We start from the raw sequence: 11,984 nt of genomic DNA, 5'->3' as shown, positions 1-11,984 counted from the left end.
TACATCTGCCTCTCTGTGGTTCGACCCGACTGCCACTGTCATTAGTAGTAGTTGGAATTATAAATTTATTTTTGGTACTCACAACGACGGGTATCAGAGAACCTACCAAATTGTACTCCTACACCACAACATTTAACCGGTAATTTCATTGCCAAATCCGCATTTATGCAATTGGTTGAGAGAAGTCAATTTGGAGGGATGCCTAGTGAAGACCCTCATTCTCATATGGAGACTTTTTGTGACTATTGTGATGCGATTTCTCAAACCGGAGTTACTCAAGACCAAATCCGGTGGGTCTTATTTCCTTTTTCTTTGATTGGTACTGCGAAATAATGGTTGAAGAGCCTAGATAAGGCTACTCTTGGTATTGATTCTTGGAAGAAATTGGCACTTGCTTTCTACAAAAAATTCTATCCTCCGGAGAAGAGTAACATGTTGAGAGCCCAAATCACCGGGTTTAAACAAAGGGATGAGGAATCTTTGTATGAAGCATGGGAGAGATTCAAGGACACTTGTCGATCTTGTCCACACCATGGACTTAGAGAGTGGTTCCTTGTACAACAATTTTGGAATGGTCAATATGAAGACTCCCGAAACATTCTCAATATATGGGATCAAATGGTATGTTCACCGAAGTCGATGACAATCAAACATGGAAAAAAATTGAGGAAATGGCGGTCCATAACTCGCAATATAGTAGACCTCGGAAGGCTACTAGAGGAAGAAAACATGAGGTGGACTCCATTACTCAATTGGGTGCTCAACTTAGTGCTCATATTGATACCATTAATTTGAAGTTTGAGAAGGCCATGGCTAAACTTGAAGAGGCCTCCAAATCACCCAAGCAACATGTTAATGCTATGGTGGCATCATCATCAATTCCAAGTGGAGTATGTGAGAGTTGTGGAACTTTGGGACATGACCAAAGTGAATGTAGGGGAACAAGTGAACAAGTGAATGCTTTCCAAGCATACAAAAGTGGCACCCCTTTTTCCAAAAATTACAATGAGAACACCAAATTCCACCCCAATCTTTCATACAAAAGCCAAAATGTTCAAAACCCTCAAACATACACCCCACCTCCAATGAGAAACCAAGCTCAAAGACCCTTTTACAATCAAAACCAAAGTTATCAAAATCAACCTCCATACAGTCAAACAAATGACCAAGGTTTTGCTGTTCAAAAAGCGGTCCTCTAAATGCAAAAGAACCAACAAGAGTTTTTCACTCAAATGCAAAAGGATAGCCAAGCAAAAGACATCACCATCAACAACATACTAGCTCACACAAAGATGTTGGAAACCCAAATGTCTCAATTAGCATGTTCTAGTTCTCAAAGACAAAAGGGGCAATTACCACCTCAAGGTAATCCCCCAAGACATGAGTCGGTGAGTGCCATCCATTTGAGGAGTGGGACAAGGTATGAAGGGCCGAAAAGGCCCATTGATGAAGATGTTGTGAATGCTAGTGACAAGGAAAGAGTTGAAAACTCTAAGAAAGAAGAAGAACCCACCACCATTCAAGAAGTTTCAAAGAAGAAGAATGAAGAGAAGGCTAAGGAGAAAGAGCCCATTGTGATTAGACTTCCATTCCCAAGTCGTCAAGCTAAGCCTAAGTTTGATGAACAACTTGGAAAGTTTATGGAGATTGTGAAGAACTTGGAAGTCTCAATTCCATTTACGGAATTAATCAATCATGTTCCGGCCTATGCGAAATAAATGAAAGATATTCTTACAAAGAAGAAATCCATCCAGAAGCTAGAGACTATTGCATTCACCCAGGCGAGTAGCGCCATCCTACAAGGAAGTTCACCTCCAAAACTCAAGGATCCGGGAAGTTTCTCTATTCCATGCACCATTGGCGACACTACAATCAACAAAGCTCTATGTAACCTTGGGGAAAGTGTGAGTGTCATGCCATACTCGGTGTACAAAAGGCTAGGAATGGGAGAACTCAAGTGAACTAATATCACACTTCAAATGGCAGATCAATCAACGAAGACACCTTTAGGGGTATGGGAGGATGTACCGGTAAGAATTGGCAAGTTCTTCATCCTGGTGGACTTTGTAATTGTTGACATGGAGGAAGACTCCAACATTCCTATCATTTTAGGAAGACCTTTCTTACACACCGCGGGAGCGGTGATTGACGTGAAACATGGAGAGCTCACACATGAAGTGGGAGATGAAACAATCACTTTTAACCTTGACAAGACAATGAGAGCTCCCCGCTTACATGAGCCGTGTTTCATGATTGATCATTATAGCCGAGAAAGTGATAGGAAGAAGTTGGCATCTCAATGCAAAGGACATGTTATAGGTAAAGAATCACCACCCATATGGGAGAAGAAAATGGGTAATCTCCAAGATGCTCCATCCAAAGAGCAAGAATGTTTCAACAAGAATGAGAGCTTGAATAGCTCACCACCACTCATGACAAGAGAAGAAGAAGGCCTCATCGGCCATAATGACAAGAAAGAAGAAGAGTTGTTCTCATCAACTCATGATACTATTGGGAAGCAAGCTAATGAAGTATGCGGTCTATGGGATGATGAGTTTGAAGGGTTAGTCAACCCTTATATTGGTAATGTTATGACCCAAGACCAAGGCTTTGGTGACCATGTTAACTCAAGTCATCACAATGAAGAACAACATATGCAAAGGTCTATTGAAGATCTTTATAATGACAATGAACAAGCCTTCGACTACTTCTTCAAGGTGTTGAGCAACATCAACAACACCTTGGCTATGCCTCCTTGACATCTCATACATGAATGAGAGTTTGGTGGAGTCCTCCCTAAACCACCATTTGTAAATATTCTAACCCCTTAACTCGTATTTTACTTATTGTATTGCATTTTTGTCAATTTTGGATTTATATTTTTATGCTTTGATCAAGATTATCATTTTGAGAGAAAGTGAGGGAGGGACTTATATGTTTATTGATGTGTAGTGTTTTGACATAGTGTGGGGATAGTAATTGCCTAGGCTATCCAAGCCTTCGTAGTGTCCCCACAATGAAGACCAAAGGAACGAAGACGGAATGACTTGGGTTATGGAATACCCACGGGTGGAATTGAATCCGTGAGGTACAGGGGCAATCCGAGCGTCTAAGGAAGAATATGCTCGTCTTGGCTAAATATTCGAGTGTCCTGAGAGAAAGACGCTCGTCCTGAAAGAGCTGGAAAGGAAATTTTTTCTCTGACTGAAGATCCGAGCGTCTCATGAGAAATCCGCTCGTCTCAACCAAGACGCTTGTCTCAGTGAAGATCCGCTCATCCTGCTTCTATTAAAATCTGGGATTTCTCCCTGACCAAGAATCCTAGCGTCCTCAACAAAATCCACTCGTCCCCTTACAAAAAGACACTTGTCTCCTGCTGAAGACGCTCGTCTCAGCACGGGTTACATTTTCTGAAATTGGCTGACCAAGAATCCGAGCGTCCCGTGCTGCAGACGCTCGTCTCCCCTGCTGCACTCAAAAATCACGGGATTAAAACCCCCTTTCCCATTTCATTTAACTCAATCAAAACACAAACACACCTTCAAAACCCTCAATCCCTCCAACCATAAAAATCAATTTTCTCAACCAAATTCACCCAAATCAATTCCAAACTTCCTCAAAACTCAAACAAATCACTCCTCTATCAACAAAAAGCCATTCAAACATCCAAATCCTCAAAAATTGAATCGATTTTCTAGGGTTAAAGGCAAATTTCAAAAATCCTAAATCGGTTTAGGATTCATTGAAGCTTGAGGATACTAGAAGAATTCAAGCAAATCATTGGTTGTTGATACATACAAGGAGAACAAAAATGGCTAGGACCAAAGGTGGAAGCAAGGCACCTACAAAACCAAACCTTTCCAAAAGGCAACAAGCACTTCAAGCTTCAAAGGCTTTGGTGGTTCAACAAGCAAGAATGGAAATTTAAGAAACCCCTATTCTTATGGTGGAAGCTACTCCTTCTATCCCGGTTATGGAGCAACTAGAAAAATATCCGGAGGTAACTTTTACATCTGACTCTCATAGGAAAAAATTTGTGTCTCTTGCTAAGAAATCGATTTTACCCACCAAGTTTATTTGCCAAGATGCCTTGACCAAATTGGGTGTCCTTGAAAGGACCAAGAACTTCTTTGAGTCTATGGGGTTGCTTACATTGTTTGATATGCAAGAATTGACCTATCCCTCCCTCACCTTGGAATTTATAAGCTCATTGAAAGTTACAAAGTTGGAGACTCGAACGAATATTGAATTCCGCCTTGAGAATGTGGATAGGAAGATGTCCTTTAATGAGTTTGGCAAAGTTTTCGGTCTTGATAATGACTCGACTTATGTGAAGAAACCTTCAACAAAATATGATCCCGCCCCTTTGTGGAAAGCTATTACCGGGAGGAAATTCGAGTCCTTCCATGAATGTTATGCTCTTTATGTTCATCACCCAGGCATAATGGTGTGGCACAAGGTAGTGGGAAATACTCTTATTGCTAGGAAGGGAACAAACCACTTCACTGAACTTGATTTTATCTATCTCGAGTCGACCTTGAATGTTGATAGAAAGTTCACAAGAAATACAATATCCTTCAACTTTTAATCGAAAGGTGGCATAATATCGATCATGGCAAGGAAGGCGCGGCCTTTACAGTAAATGGGGGATTGGTAACGTGGTTGGTAAAGCACTTCAACCGGAATTTCAAAAAAGATGACGCTTATAAGCCGATTAAGGGAGGCCACCTCATTGATCTAGCCACTGTGGTTCACATATTCCATTGGGTCAAGAACGACAATCTTGACAACAAATTTGAGTGGCTTACAAAAGATGCCAAGTCCTTCATTCTACCGAACAAAATTTGCCGGCTCAATGTCCGTAGCCCACACTATCTACTCCCACTCTCCGAGGAAGCCGAGTCCATAATGCAACACCATAGGGAGGCCATTGCCGAGCCCTCCTCCTCTATTATCACTCCACCCTACCCGTTCACCTACCATGAATTCCGACCTGAAAATATTACGGTGGGGAATGATTACTTGACTCTTTTGATGCAAGAAATACATAAGCAAGGCCATGAAGACCGAGTCAATGCGTATAGAGCTCAATATCCGCCCCTCTTACACCTAGCTAGGCAAGGACTTCTTGACCCATCATGTCCTTTGCCTAGTTGGGCGGATAGGGAAGTTTTCTTTCCTAATGCTCCTAGGGATGCTAGCATGGGTGATGAGGAGGTTGTTGTTGAGAGTGGTGATGAAGAAGAACAAGGTGAAGAAGAAGATGGGAGTGAGGAAGAAGAAGAAAGCTCAAGTGAAAGTGGTGAAGCCTCCGGGTCTATGGAGGTAGATGATGACAATGATGCTAGTGAGGATGATGATGATGATGATGATGATGATGGACATGGTAGTGATGTCGCTATGGGCGACGATTGAGGATTAGCAAGCTGTTTGGAGGATGTCACAATACATTATGAGTCTCCTACACCTCCTTTAGGTTTGTTCATTTCTCTTGTCTTTAAATTTGTATCTTGATCATGAGTTCGAGTCCTAGCAACACATAGAGGACTCCCACCCCGGTCTTATTGAGGCGTCTTTTATTGTTCCCACCATGAAAAATCCAAAATGAAAATTTTAGTTGCATGCATAGCATCTTTTATGCATGAACTCCCTCACCCTCTCTTGGTTTGGGGAAGTTCAAGCATAGCTTAGTTTGCATTAACTTTTGTATATATATATATCATAAAGTTTGCATCATGTATTTTCATATAGCTTGCATAATTTCCTATCGTATTGGCCATTGAGGACAATGCCCATACTAGTGTGGGGATGGGAAATTCTAACATGACTTGCTAAACAAAAATGATAAAAATTTAAAAATTTTTAAAAATACAAAAACATGTCTTTTTATTTCACAATTATAAAAACCATAAAAATTTGAAAAATGCAAAAACCCAAAAACATGTTCATTTCCTTTGTAGTGTAGTATTGTATATATTTTTTTGTATATATTGTGTTTGTTCATCCTTTTTCACATTGATCGACTATGCCACATCCGAGACATGAGGATATTGAAGACCGCATGGTATGATCTTTCCAATCTCCTTTTTCCTCTTTATGTTAATGACTATGTGGCTTTATTTTGATTGATGCGGTATAAACAATGTGATTATGGGATTGCATTTAGAGTATTTGGCATACTAGTTGGTAGAAGCATATGCATTAGGATGTATAAATGTTAGTTGCATCATGGCATATAGTTGCATTTAGGAAAAAAATTGTGAAAGCATCTATTTGGGAAACTTGACAAGTGTATATAGGCCCTTGTAGATACTTTTTCTTCTTGAGACTTTGCTTGTTAGAATACTTGTAAAACATCCTAGGATGTGTCATGCTAGTATCCTTTGACCCATGGATTAAGGCCTAGTCAAGAGTACCTTGTGGTGAAAGTCTAGGGTTTCCTAGGGCTTCCGTCAAAATTTTCTTTGTCTCATCCTCGATCTCGTGGCTTTTCCTACGATTTTCTTCGTGGGATTAGGCTTTTCTTTTCGTTTTCTCTGTTTGCTTTGTTTTCTCTTGTGCAGGTGCTGATGAAGAGAGGTACTACGGGGCATCACCGGAACGGGAAAGAGCCTATGGGAGGGGAGGATGATGCGGTTGAATGGGAATAAGAGTTGGGTGATGTTGAGAATACAACGGGACTGCTTTTGGTAGGGAAATTGTGGGAGTCTAGGGCAATTAACGTTAAAGCCGCCATTGATACGATGATCAATTTATGGAACACATCGAAGAAGATGATGGGTAATGTGGTGGATGCCAAGGAGAAGACCTTTATTTTCCGTTTTGGTTCTGAGAGAGACAAGGCTAGGGTTTTGGAGGGACAACCTTGGCATTTCGACAAATTCATGTGGTGTTTCAACGAACCCAATCAATCAGGTAAACTCACTGATGTTTCGCGTTTTCGTTTTCCTATTTGGGCGAGAATTTATGACCTACCGGTGTCGGGAAGAACGATTTTGTCAAATGCGACAAGGCTAGGGAATTCTTTGGGGTCGTTTATCAGCTTTGAGCATGGACCACATGTAGAACTCGACAGGGCTATTAGAGTACGGGTTCTTTATGATATCAGGAAACCTTTGAAGGTGTCGGTTCCAGTATGAATGAAGGAGGGGTGTACGATTAATTTTGACGTGAAATATGAACGATTACCTACATATTGTTATTGTAATACTCCGTATTTATGAGTCTTTGGGTACTCTATCGAGTAGGCCTTACTCTGTCGAGTAAGGGTGAGTTGCGTTTTAAAATAGTTTTTGACCTGTTGGGTACTCGATCGAGTAACTAGGATACTCGATCGAGTAAGGGGGCACTCGATCGAGTACCTTAGCTACTCGATCGAGTAGCCGGTTTACGGGGAGTTATTTCTCGGGTTTTGTTAATTATGCGATTAAGATATATAACCTTTTCCGTCATCATTTTAAACACTTTTGCAAAACCTAATTTACTGTCAAAGAGAGAAAGCAAGTACGTTCATCATCTTAATCGCATTGTTAGCAAATCCCGGAGTTTGGAAGGTCGGTTTTCATCGTTTGTTATACCGTTGAGATCCTTGCGTCAAGGGTAAGATCTATGTACCCTTTTTGTTGTCTTTCCTTTAAATTGGTTAAACCCTAATCTAGGGATTTGGAGGTTTTTTAGTAGTTTGTGATTTGGTAGCATTTGTATGTTGTATGATAGGAGGAGGTTTCGTAGAAGAAGCTTTTTGAGACAGCTGTAGAGACCGTCTGATAGTTCTGCTTTCCAGGTAGGGTTTTCCCTACTCAGTATTAGTCCCATAATGCATTGTTGGTGTTTTGTGATTGTTGAATATTATCGTATTCGTACTGTGACGGTTGTTGGTTTTGATTGCTGGTTAATGGTTGTGATTGTTTGTCTCTGGTTCTCGAGATGCGTTCTCGGCTGAGTGGAGTCACTTGCGGGAGTGGCTTCACGCCCTAGTTTCGCCCTTCGTGGAACCCGCCACGGGAGGGGATGTGCACATTAATGGACAGGGTTATCGCTCATTATGAGGAGCGGGGATTTGGTGGGTACGGTGCGGTCCCCCATCGCGGTGGTCCGTCCAAAGGGATCGGTGATTAAGATTGTTGGGATTGGCGTGGTTGTGTGTGTGTGACGTTAAGTCGTTTGTTTATCTTATTGTTGATTATATAAATTGTGTGATTAGTACCGACCCGTTTAAATGTTTTAAAAACTCGTGGTGATCCATTCGGGGTGGTGAGCGATTATTGAGCGGTATGATATGACGCGTATGGGATAGCCGGGATGAGTCATCACGTGGCGCTTAGAAGTCTTCCGCTGTGTCGACGATGTTTTATAGCTTCGATAGTTTTAGCAAGGAGACCGTCTGAGAATCTTGTATTTCTTTTTATCAATTTGGAATTGCTATGTAATCACTTTAAACTTTATTTACTTTTAAAGTTGTTTCGTTATTGTCTTATGAATATCATGCCTCGGGTAACCGAGATGGTGGCATCCTTATACCTGAGTGGTCCCGGTAAGGCACTTGAGTATGGGGTGTTACAAATGGTATCGAACGACGATCCCGAAACCCGTAACCAATGAATTTAATGAATATAGGGAGTCAATTAAAATGAACCCGGGGTAAAGGTTGTAGGAGCTAATGCAAAGGCTTGGGAGACGTCCTAAAGTCGCGAACTCGCCCTACAATTTTGAACCGGTCACCATGGGATATGAGTCGGGATCGCTATGTGTTTATCTTGTGAATTGTGTACCTATATGGTGATGTGTGGCATGAATCGGTGGATGTATGTATGTGGAGAATGGGGAATGTGTAGAAAAGATGGTGATGATGTGATTTCGTAAGCTATTGATTGAAAGCATGATAGTTGGTTTACAATGTTGTTTTGAATTGTAGGAAAAGTATATGAGAATGATGAATGATGTGGTAGAAAAAGGAAGTAGTTCATATGTGATAATATGTGATGAATGATGATGTTGCAGGATGGATGATTCATAATGTGGCATAATAATAACATGTGCATAAGAATGTTGTGTCGTATACGTATATTTGGTTTGCATAAGGTTGCATGATAAGTTTATGTACTTGTCCACTATTGTTCATGTGTATATGTGGTAAGAAGTGTGTAGCTGTAATAATGAATTGGTTGGAAGAGATTAAGTAAGTAATTGCATAAAAAATATGAAATTCATGTGTGGAACATGTTTATGTGGGTAATGGATTTTAATAATATGGCAATGTTTGTAACATGTGAATAGGGGATTTTATGTTGTATATTATGTTATTGTGTACGTAAAGTTATAAAATAAAAGCATGTGGTAAATCGTGATTGACAAGTTAAATAATCTATGTGCATGATTAATGTTGTTGCTTGGCTTTTGAAAATAGTAACATATGATTATGAATACTTGTTTTATGATTTTTGGACTGGTTTTGTTTGCTTGGTTGTTGTTTAAGTTGTTTGGAAGTAAAATCAAGTAGTTGTGTTTTTCGATTATAAAGAGGTTGTCTTTAAACTGTTATAACTTGAGATGCATAAATGATTTTGATGTGATTCCAATTAGAGGTGATAGCTTGTCCTTTTACGATTCTAACGATAGGTCACACGCCCAAAACGACCAAGTAATGAGTGAGTTATTACTGTTTTACGAAAACTGGACAGTGCTGAGAATTGGGGTACTCGATCGAGTATCCTTGGTACTCGATCGAGTAAGTGGGAACTCGATCGAGTACGTTAGTTACTCGATCGAGTAGCCCTGGTGATTTGTTTTACGTGCTTCTGATCTTCACCTACTCGATCGAGTAAGTCACTTACTCGATCGAGTGGCCGGTACTCGATCTAGTGACCCCTGTTTTGGGTCATATGCTTATTTTTTTGACATTCGTTGCATATTATGTTTAATTCAAAGTTGTTATTTTACTTCTTTATGCATTGTTTTACATGTAAGTTGGTCTTGATATGTAAGTTACCCAATCTTATGGGGTGGTGAGTGGCACCTTATGGTGAGTATGAGTTTGGTGGGAGGAGATGAGCTATATGTGGTTGTGCTGAGAAGTGGAAAAAGAAAAAGAATATGGATGAGCTGATTGAGGCATGGTGCAAGTTTTGGTGAGACGTGGTGAGTGATTTATTCGCGAAATTGAGTGATGTAAAAGTAAGTGAAAGTGGGTAAGGGATGATGTGGGTCTAAGGAACGTGAGATTGAAAAGATTGAAAAGAAGGTTTGGATAGTGGCAACTTGAGATGTGTAAAGAATTATGGAGTGAGATGGTTAGGAGTCGTGTGGGTCAAGAATATATGTAGTGAAAGTTCGTTTTAAAGGGGTTGAGAAGAGTGGTATATAGTGAACTTTATGGAGACATGTTGCGAGGTGGATTTGTAGACAGTGAGTGAGTTTGGGAGGTTTGGTTTATTAAGCGGTGAAACTACGTGTGATTTCTTTGGGCATTTAACGGCATGAAATGAAGTTGTTTAAACAGTGAACGGTGATTTTATGGATAGGTTAGTGACAAGTGTGAGCGATAGCATAATAAGAGAAGATCCATGGTAAGAAAGAGTGAGATGATATCGACATGAAATAATGGGATTTGAGCTTTGGCGGAATGAGAAGGTAACCGGAGCACTAAAGAATTAGATAGAAGTAATAAGGAGTTGAACTATTAAATGATATTGTTGAATGTGAAGAGAAAAGAAGAGTAAAAAGTAAGCTAAGGAAAATTTTCACCGGAGTTATGTGATATAAAGGTAAGGAATCATCGAAATGTGTGATATTATCATGAGTATGTTAGTTAATGGTTATATGGGAGCTTCAGGACAACATGATTAATAATGAGTTTCGAGGAATTAAGGGAGTAAGAGTTGGTGGAGTATTTACACGATATGAGATTTTTGATGGAAAGTTAGATGACGATACAATTAAGATAGTATTGGGAATAATGTTGAGGTAATTTTGTTGATGGGTTTGATGTTCTTTATTTGGGGATGTTAACAAAAGATAGGAGAAAAACCGTGTTGTTTTGATATGAGTGTAAGAGGTTTGATATACGAGCAGTGGTGGTATTGAGGTGTTGTCACTAGTGGTTAAGGGTGATGATAGATAAGAAAGACAAAGAAATCCCTAGAGAGGTTGATTTTACAAAGGCCGGATTGATATGTATGGTTGTAAGGGAGTATAAGATGTGGTTATATGAGGCGAGCGCTAGTGGTTGAATATTAATGGTATGGCATGAGGTGATGGTTATGCGAATGGGAAAATATGTTATGAAGGGCATATGAGTTAAGCTCGGGCGACAGGGAACCTTTATCGAGTGGTAACTTACGTGATCAGGATTGACTAGTTGGATGTGATTATGGGTCTATGATGTGTATAAATGTTTGTGTGAGGTTCTGACCTCACGAGAAGCGGTATGGTGTGATAGTTATAAAGATGTTATATGAATGTTTGTGATATATGTAGGGTACGACAATCTGATGGAATGAGGCTAAAAAGGTAATAATTTGATTGATTTGGCATGGCTAGTTATAATTTAATGTATATTGATAACACATGCGTATTCCGTGAAATGGTAGAGATGATGTTCATGAGGTGTTTATCTGTTTATCCATAAAATATGTTGCATTGTGATTTAATAAAGTGGATTTGAGTAAGTTTTTCTTGTCTGAGAAGTTATGCTGAGTCAGTGTTTATGGGTTTGAGTAAGTTGTGATGTCTATCGGTGCGGTTGTGGTGCCTCGGGTGGTGATCCGGGCACGGTACTTCGTGTTGTGATGCGGGTATTTTCGCACTGCGGTGCGGTTGTTGGTAACTATTGTGATGCCGTCACCGGTTGCGATGGAGTAGGCGGGATGATTATGATACGAGTTTTCGAAAGTGCATACCAGTTATACATAGATTGTTGTTTTGTTTGCTGTTGTTCTTTGTGAGTTTTGGTTGAACATGTAGACTGTTGTTTTGTTTGTTGATGT

At 40.1% G+C, this 11,984-nt stretch overlaps 1 non-coding gene across 1 annotated transcript; it reads right to left on the bottom strand.

The window, feature by feature from the left end:
• Window positions 1-432: 432 nt before the first annotated feature.
• Window positions 433-539, bottom strand: LOC141654505 (small nucleolar RNA R71). Its single transcript, XR_012548063.1, has one exon. It is a non-coding gene; the product is annotated as a small nucleolar RNA R71 (small nucleolar RNA).
• Between the last annotated feature and the right edge of the window lie 11,445 nt (window positions 540-11,984).

Source organism: Silene latifolia, chromosome 4 (genome assembly GCF_048544455.1).
Source record: "Silene latifolia isolate original U9 population chromosome 4, ASM4854445v1, whole genome shotgun sequence".
In the NCBI taxonomy this organism is placed as follows: Eukaryota; Viridiplantae; Streptophyta; class Magnoliopsida; order Caryophyllales; family Caryophyllaceae; genus Silene; species Silene latifolia.
The sequence above is the reverse complement of the archived record's forward strand: the minus strand, read 5'-3'. Positions and strand labels throughout refer to the sequence as shown.